The sequence below is a fragment of the Urocampus carinirostris genome, chromosome 2, assembly GCF_059441175.1.
Source record: "Urocampus carinirostris isolate Australia breed hairy pipefish chromosome 2, RoL_Ucar_1.0, whole genome shotgun sequence".
Taxonomy (NCBI): domain Eukaryota; kingdom Metazoa; phylum Chordata; class Actinopteri; order Syngnathiformes; family Syngnathidae; genus Urocampus; species Urocampus carinirostris.
The window spans coordinates 65,563,790-65,570,394 of record NC_142350.1 but is presented as its reverse complement, the minus strand read 5'-3'; positions in this window follow the sequence as shown (position 1 = coordinate 65,570,394).

The window sequence follows — 6,605 nt, the reverse complement described above, 5'->3', positions numbered from 1 at the left end:
ATAATTGGTGTATTTCCAAAGCAGTAATATTGTAGTATTTTCATAGTAGTCTTTTTTAAGTATTTCTCTTGTAGATTTGATGTATTTCAAAAGTATTTTGTTTTGTATCTGTAGTATTTTTGTATTATTACAGTAGTTTTATGATGATAGTAATTTTGTAGTATTACTGCAGTATAATTATTGTGATATTGTAGTATTTCCATATAAGAATGTTTGTTGTATAGCTGAAGTATTTCCGTAGTACTTTTGTAGTACAGTGTTACTGTGGTTTTATTTTTGTAGTATTGTTGCGATATTTCCATAGGAAAACTTTTGTAGTACGGCTATAGGTGTAATTTGCAGTATTTCTGCAGTAAACCTCTTGTAGTAGTATTTTTCTAGTAATATTTCTCAAGTCATTTTTTTTTACATTATACTATTATTTATGCATATTTTTTAGTATTTCAGTAGAAGTATCATTGATGTATTTCCAAAGCAGTATTTTGGTAGTATTTTTTTTAGTATTTCTCTGGTATATTTGTTGTATTTTGAAAGTAGATCTTTTGTTGTGTATCCGCAGTATTTTAGTACTACTACAGTCGTTTTATGATTATAGTAATTTGTAGTATTACTGCAGTATAATTCTTGTACTGTATCTCAGTTGTATTTCATAGTATTTCCATATAAGAAAGTTTAGTGTATAGTCGAAGTATTTCCGTAGTACTTTTGTAGTACAGTGTTACTGTGGTTTTATTTTTGTAGTATTGTTGCGATATTTCCATAGGAAAACTTTTGTAGTACGGCTATAGGTGTAATTTGCAGTATTTCTGCAGTAAACCTCTTGTAGTAGTATTTTTCTAGTAATATTTCTCAAGTCATTTTTTTTTTACATTATACTATTATTTATACATATTTTTTAGTATTTCAGTAGAAGTATAATTGATGTATTTCCAAAGCAGTATTTTGGTAGTATTTTTTTTTAGTATTTCTCTGGTATATTTGTTGAATTTTGAAAGTAGATCTTTTGTTGTGTATCCGCAGTATTTTAGTAGTACTACAGTAGTTTTATGATTATAGTAATTTTGTAGTATTACTGCAGTATAATTCTTGTACTATATCTCAGTTGTATTTCATAGTATTTCCATATAAGAATGTTTGGTGTATAATCGAAGTATTTCCGTAGTACTTTTGTTGTACAGTGTTACTGTGGTTTTATTTTTGTAGTATTTTTCCATAGGGTAATTTTTGTAGTATCGCTACAGTCATTATTTGCAGTATTTCTGTTGTAAACCTCTTGTAGTAGTATTTTTGTAGCAATATTTTCCTAGTAGTTTTTTATGTTATAGTATTGTGTCTTGGTATTTTTGTTGTATTTCGGTAGAAGTATAATTGATGTATTTCCAAAGTAGTATTTTAGTCATATTATTGTAGTACTTCTATAGTAGTATTTTTTTAGTATTTCTCTAGTACATTTGTTGTATTTCAAAAGTATTTTGTTGTGCATCTGTAGTATTTTCGTAGTATTTTTGTGTTATTACAGTAGTTTTGTGATTATAGTAATTTTGTAGTATTGATGCGGTATAATTATTTTTCTGTATCTGTTGTATTTTGTAGTATTTCCATAAAAGAATGTTGTTGTATAACTGAAGTATTTCCGTAGTACTTTTGTAGTACGGTATTACTGTGGTTTTATTTTTGTAGTATTTTTGCGATATTTCCATAGGATAATTTTTGTAGTATTGCCATAGGTGTAATTTGCAGTATTTCTGTTGTAAACCTCTTGTCGTAGTATTTTCGTGGTAAAATGTCTCTAGTATTTTTTTTACATTGTAACATTATATTTTAGTATTTTTTTTAGTATTTCAGTAGAAGTTTATTTGATGTATTCTAAAAACAGTATTTAAGTAGTATTTTTTAGTAGTTCCAAAGTCATATTTTTGGGGTAAATTATTCTGTATTTTGTAATATAGTATTACTGTAGTAGTATTTTTGTTTGAATAGATCATACTAAACACTTATACCGAGGTAAATTAATTATTAACTGATTTCAAAGTTGAAAAACTTTTGTAGTAATATGTCTCTAGTAGTTTTTTACATCATAGTATTATATTTAAGTATTTTTTAGCATTTCAGTCAAAGTATAATTGATGTATTTCCAAAGCAGTATTTTTGTAGAATATTTGTAATATTTTCATAGTAGTATTTTTTGAGTAAATAATTCTTTAGTATTTTTGTTTGAATTGATCATCTCAAAAACGTACACTGAGGTGATTTAATTATGAACTGATTTCAAAGCTGAACTAAATAGCTGAAATTATAAGAGTGTGCATGTGCAAACTATTACAATTGCACCCCCCCTTCCAAACTTTAAAAACACTACAATTAATTAGAAAACATTGAATATGGATTTTTCTTGGCCTCATGCTTTAATTTCCCCTTATGTTTCTACTCGGAGCCTTCATTTGGAAAACACTGGTCTACTTGTGATCCCAAGAGCCAAGAAGAAATCGGCTCTGCCCTCCAAGAGAGGATTGTTTGATAATGCAACATCTATTTTGGCCTGGTTATCCTGGAAAGGGGTTTTTCTCTTGTTTTTTCCTTGCCCTCATGTAGGTTTTAGATCAGGGGATGGTGTCATCATAGTTCATAGTCTTTGAGACTCTTTGTGAATAAGAGCCAAACAAACAAAGACTTCATCGAAAAAACAGGCATTTGAACCAGGATGTGTAGACTTTTTTTTCACTGTTTGGGGGCGCTAGGATCAAGAGGTCCCGGGTTCGATTCCCGGCTCCTTTGTGTTGTATGTCGAAGTGTCCTTGGGCAAGACACTGAATCCCTAATGCCCCCAATAAGCAGGTAGGCGCCTTGCATGGCTGACTCCCTATTGGTGTGTGAGTGTGTGTGTGAATGGGTAAGTGTGAAGCACATAGTAAAGCGCTTGAAGAGCGCTGTATCAATACAGAGCACTTACATTTACTGCGCTCCAAATTCAAGAATAACAAAACATGAGAGGTATTGAGGAAATTTCCCAGGAAGACTGAAATATTTTTGTATCCCTTTTAGCTAAAACGTAAAAAAAACAATGTGGCTAGTTAGCTAATGCTAACAGACTTAAAAAACAACTTCCCAATGTTATATTTAACATGGATGTCAATAACTTAGTGATTTTTTTTCTTCTTCTATGATTTAGTCAAGCATGCTTGCTAGTCTTTTTCTATCGTAGGCCAATGTCGTGCTTCCGTCCATTTCTAAATTTTTCTACATACGGTTGGTGAATTTTGAAGCTGATCGGAAACACGTCATCGACTCGTTTCCGTCAAATATTTCCGGAAGAAAAACAATGGAGTCGAAGCTTTTTTTCCGATAGGAGATTCCAGAATCTGCGTTTGGGTCCTCCTCTGAATTACGTTTGTATTGGGAAAGGACCGTAATGAAAAGAGAATAAATTAGTTGTGAACTCAAAAGATGAATAGGAGCGATCGTATTAGAAAACGGTTCATTTTTAAGTCCTAAAAAACTAAAGGTTGTTTTCTTTAACTCAAATTCTGCTTTGTCAAAAGTTAAAAGCTTTTACTCCGAGTTAAAGCTTTAATTCATAATTATAGCTTTAACTTAAGTTTTAACTCGAAACGTAAGATTTATTGCTGCTTTAACTCAATATTTAAGCATATTTAAAGCTGTAACTCACAGTTAAAGCGTTATTTTTGAATTGAACCTCTGACTATAGTTTTAACTCTGAGTTAAAGCTTTCATTTAACTCTCAGTTTAAGCTTTCATTCAGAATTATATCTTTAAAGCTTTAACTCAAAATTTAAGCATCAATGCTGCTTTAACTCAAGATTTAAGCATATTTAAAGCTGTAACTCAAAGTTAAAGCGTTATTTTTGAATTGAACCTCTGACTATAGTTTTAACTCTGAGTTAAAGCTTTCATTTAACTCTCAGTTTAAGCTTTCATTTAGAATTATATCTTTAACTAAAGCTTTAACTCAAAATTTAAGCATCAATGCTGCTTTAACTTAAGATTCAAGCATATTTAGAGCTGTAACTCACAGTTAAAGCGTTATTTTTGAATTGAACCTCTGACTATAGTTTTAACTCCGAGTTAAAGCTTTCATTTAACTCTCAGTTTAAGCTTTCATTCAGAATTATATCTTTAACTAAAGCTTTAACTCAAAATTTAAGCATCAATGCTGCTTTAACTTAAGATTTAAGCATATTTAGAGCTGTAACTCACAGTTAAAGCGTTATTTTTGAATTGAACCTCTGACTATAGTTTTAACTCTGAGTTAAAGCTTTCATTTAACTCTCAGTTTAAGCTTTCATTCAGAATTATATCTTTAACTAAAGCTTTAACTCAAAATTTAAGCATCAATGCTGCTTTAACTCAATATTTAAGCATATTTAAAGCTGTAACTCACAGTTAAAGCATTATTTTTTAATTGAACCTCTGACTATAGTTTTAACTCTGAGTTAAAGCTTTCATTTAACTCTCAGTTCAAGCTTTCATTCGGAATTATATCTTTAACTAAAGCTTTAACTCAAAATTTAAGCATCAATGCTGCTTTAACTTAAGATTCAAGCATATTTAAAGCTGTAACTCACAGTTAAAGCATTATTTTTTAATTGAACCTCTGACTATAGTTTTAACTCTGAGTTAAAGCTTTCATTTAACTCTCAGTTTAAGCTTTCATTCGGAATTATATCTTTAACTAAAGCTTTAACTCAAAATTTAAGCATCAATGCTGCTTTAACTTAAGATTCAAGCATATTTAAAGCTGTAACTCACAGTTAAAGCGTTATTTTTCAAATTGAACCTCTGACTATAGTTTTAACTCTGAGTTAAAGCTTTCATTTAACTCTCAGTTTAAGCTTTCAATATAATTCTGAAGAATTATAGCTTTAACTAAATTTTTGACTCACAATTATAGCTTCCAACCTGCTTTAACTTAAGATTTAAAACAGATTTAAAGCTTTAACTCAGAGTTAAAACTATAGTTAGAAGTACAATTCAGAAATAACGCTTTAACTTTGAGTTAACAGCTTTAAATATCCTCAAATCTTTAGTTAAAGCAGCATTGGAGCTAAACTTTTGAGTTAAAGCTTTATTTAGAGCCATAATTCTGAATGAAAGCTTAAACTCAGAGTTAAAGCTTTTATTCTTAATTATAGCTTTAAAACAATCTTTAACTGACATTTATAGCTTCCAACATGCTTTAACTTAAGATTTAAAACAGATTAAAAGCTTTAACTCAGAGTTAAAACTATAGTTAGACGGTAGACCTCTTTAACCTGCTTTAACCTAAGATTAGAGGTTAGAGGTCTACCGTCTGTGAACAGATTTAAAGCTTTAACTCAGAGTTAAAACTATAGTCAGACGGTACACCTCTAACTATAGTTAGTTATAGTATAGTTAACCTGCTTTAACCTAAGATTTAAAACAGATTCAAAGCTTTAACTCAGAGTTAAAACTATAGTTAGAGGTCTACCGTCTGACTATAGTTTTAACTCTGAGTTAAAGCTTTAAATCTGTTCACAGACGGTAGACCTCTAACCTCTAACTATAGTTTTAACTCTGAGTTAAAGCTTTAAATCTGTTTTCAATCTTAGGTTAAAGCAGGTTGGAAGCTATAGTTTGTGGTAAAATTAAAATTGAGAAATAACGCTTTAACTTTGAGTTACAGCTTCAAATATGCTTAAATCTTGAGTTAAAGCAGCATTGTAGCTAATATTTTGACTTAAAGCTTCACTTAAAGCTATATTTCTGAATGAAAGCTTTAACTCTCATTTTAAGCAATTATATCCTTCAAACCTTAACTTAAAGCAGCATTAAAGCTGTAACTCTGAGTTAAAGCTATTGTTATTTATATATAATTCAGAATTAAAGCTTTAACTCATAGCAATAGCTTCAAACCTGCTTTAACATGATTTAAAGCATAATCAGCTTCAACTCAGAGTTACAGTTTTAATCCTGCTTAACTCAGTTATTTCGGGATTGGTTAGTGCTTGGATCGGAGACTGGCCTGCAATATCAGTTGCTATAAATAGGTCATTTGGCGCACGCTCTGCTGCAACAGCACTGACTGACCTCCCACTAAATTCCCCTCGTTCCAGTCGGTGAAAACGAATTTCCTTAAGGGGACTAAATAAATGATATTATTATTATTATTATTATTATTATTACAACACTTCAAACCTGATTTCACTTAAGATTTAAAGCTTTAACTCACAGTTTAACCTTTCATTCTGAATTCTAGCTATAATTAAAGCTTTAACTCGCCGTTATAGCGTCAAACCTGCTTTAACTCTGAATTACACCTATAAATAAAGCTTTAACTCAAGTCAATCTTAACTAAAGCTTTAGCTTACAGTTACGGCTTCAAACTTGCTTTGATTTAAGATTTTGATTATCTTTAAAGCTTTAACTCGTAAGTTAGAGCAGCATTTTAGCTTTAACTCAAAGCATTAAAAGCTAAACTGCAAACTTTGCAGTATTATTCTTATTTTCTTTTCATTGTGGTCCTCCTAGCACAGGGGTGTCAAACTCATTTTAACTCGGGGGCCACACGTTAGAACAAACAGTCGGTCGGGGGCCGGACTAGAAGATTAAAGAGAAAGAAAAAGAGA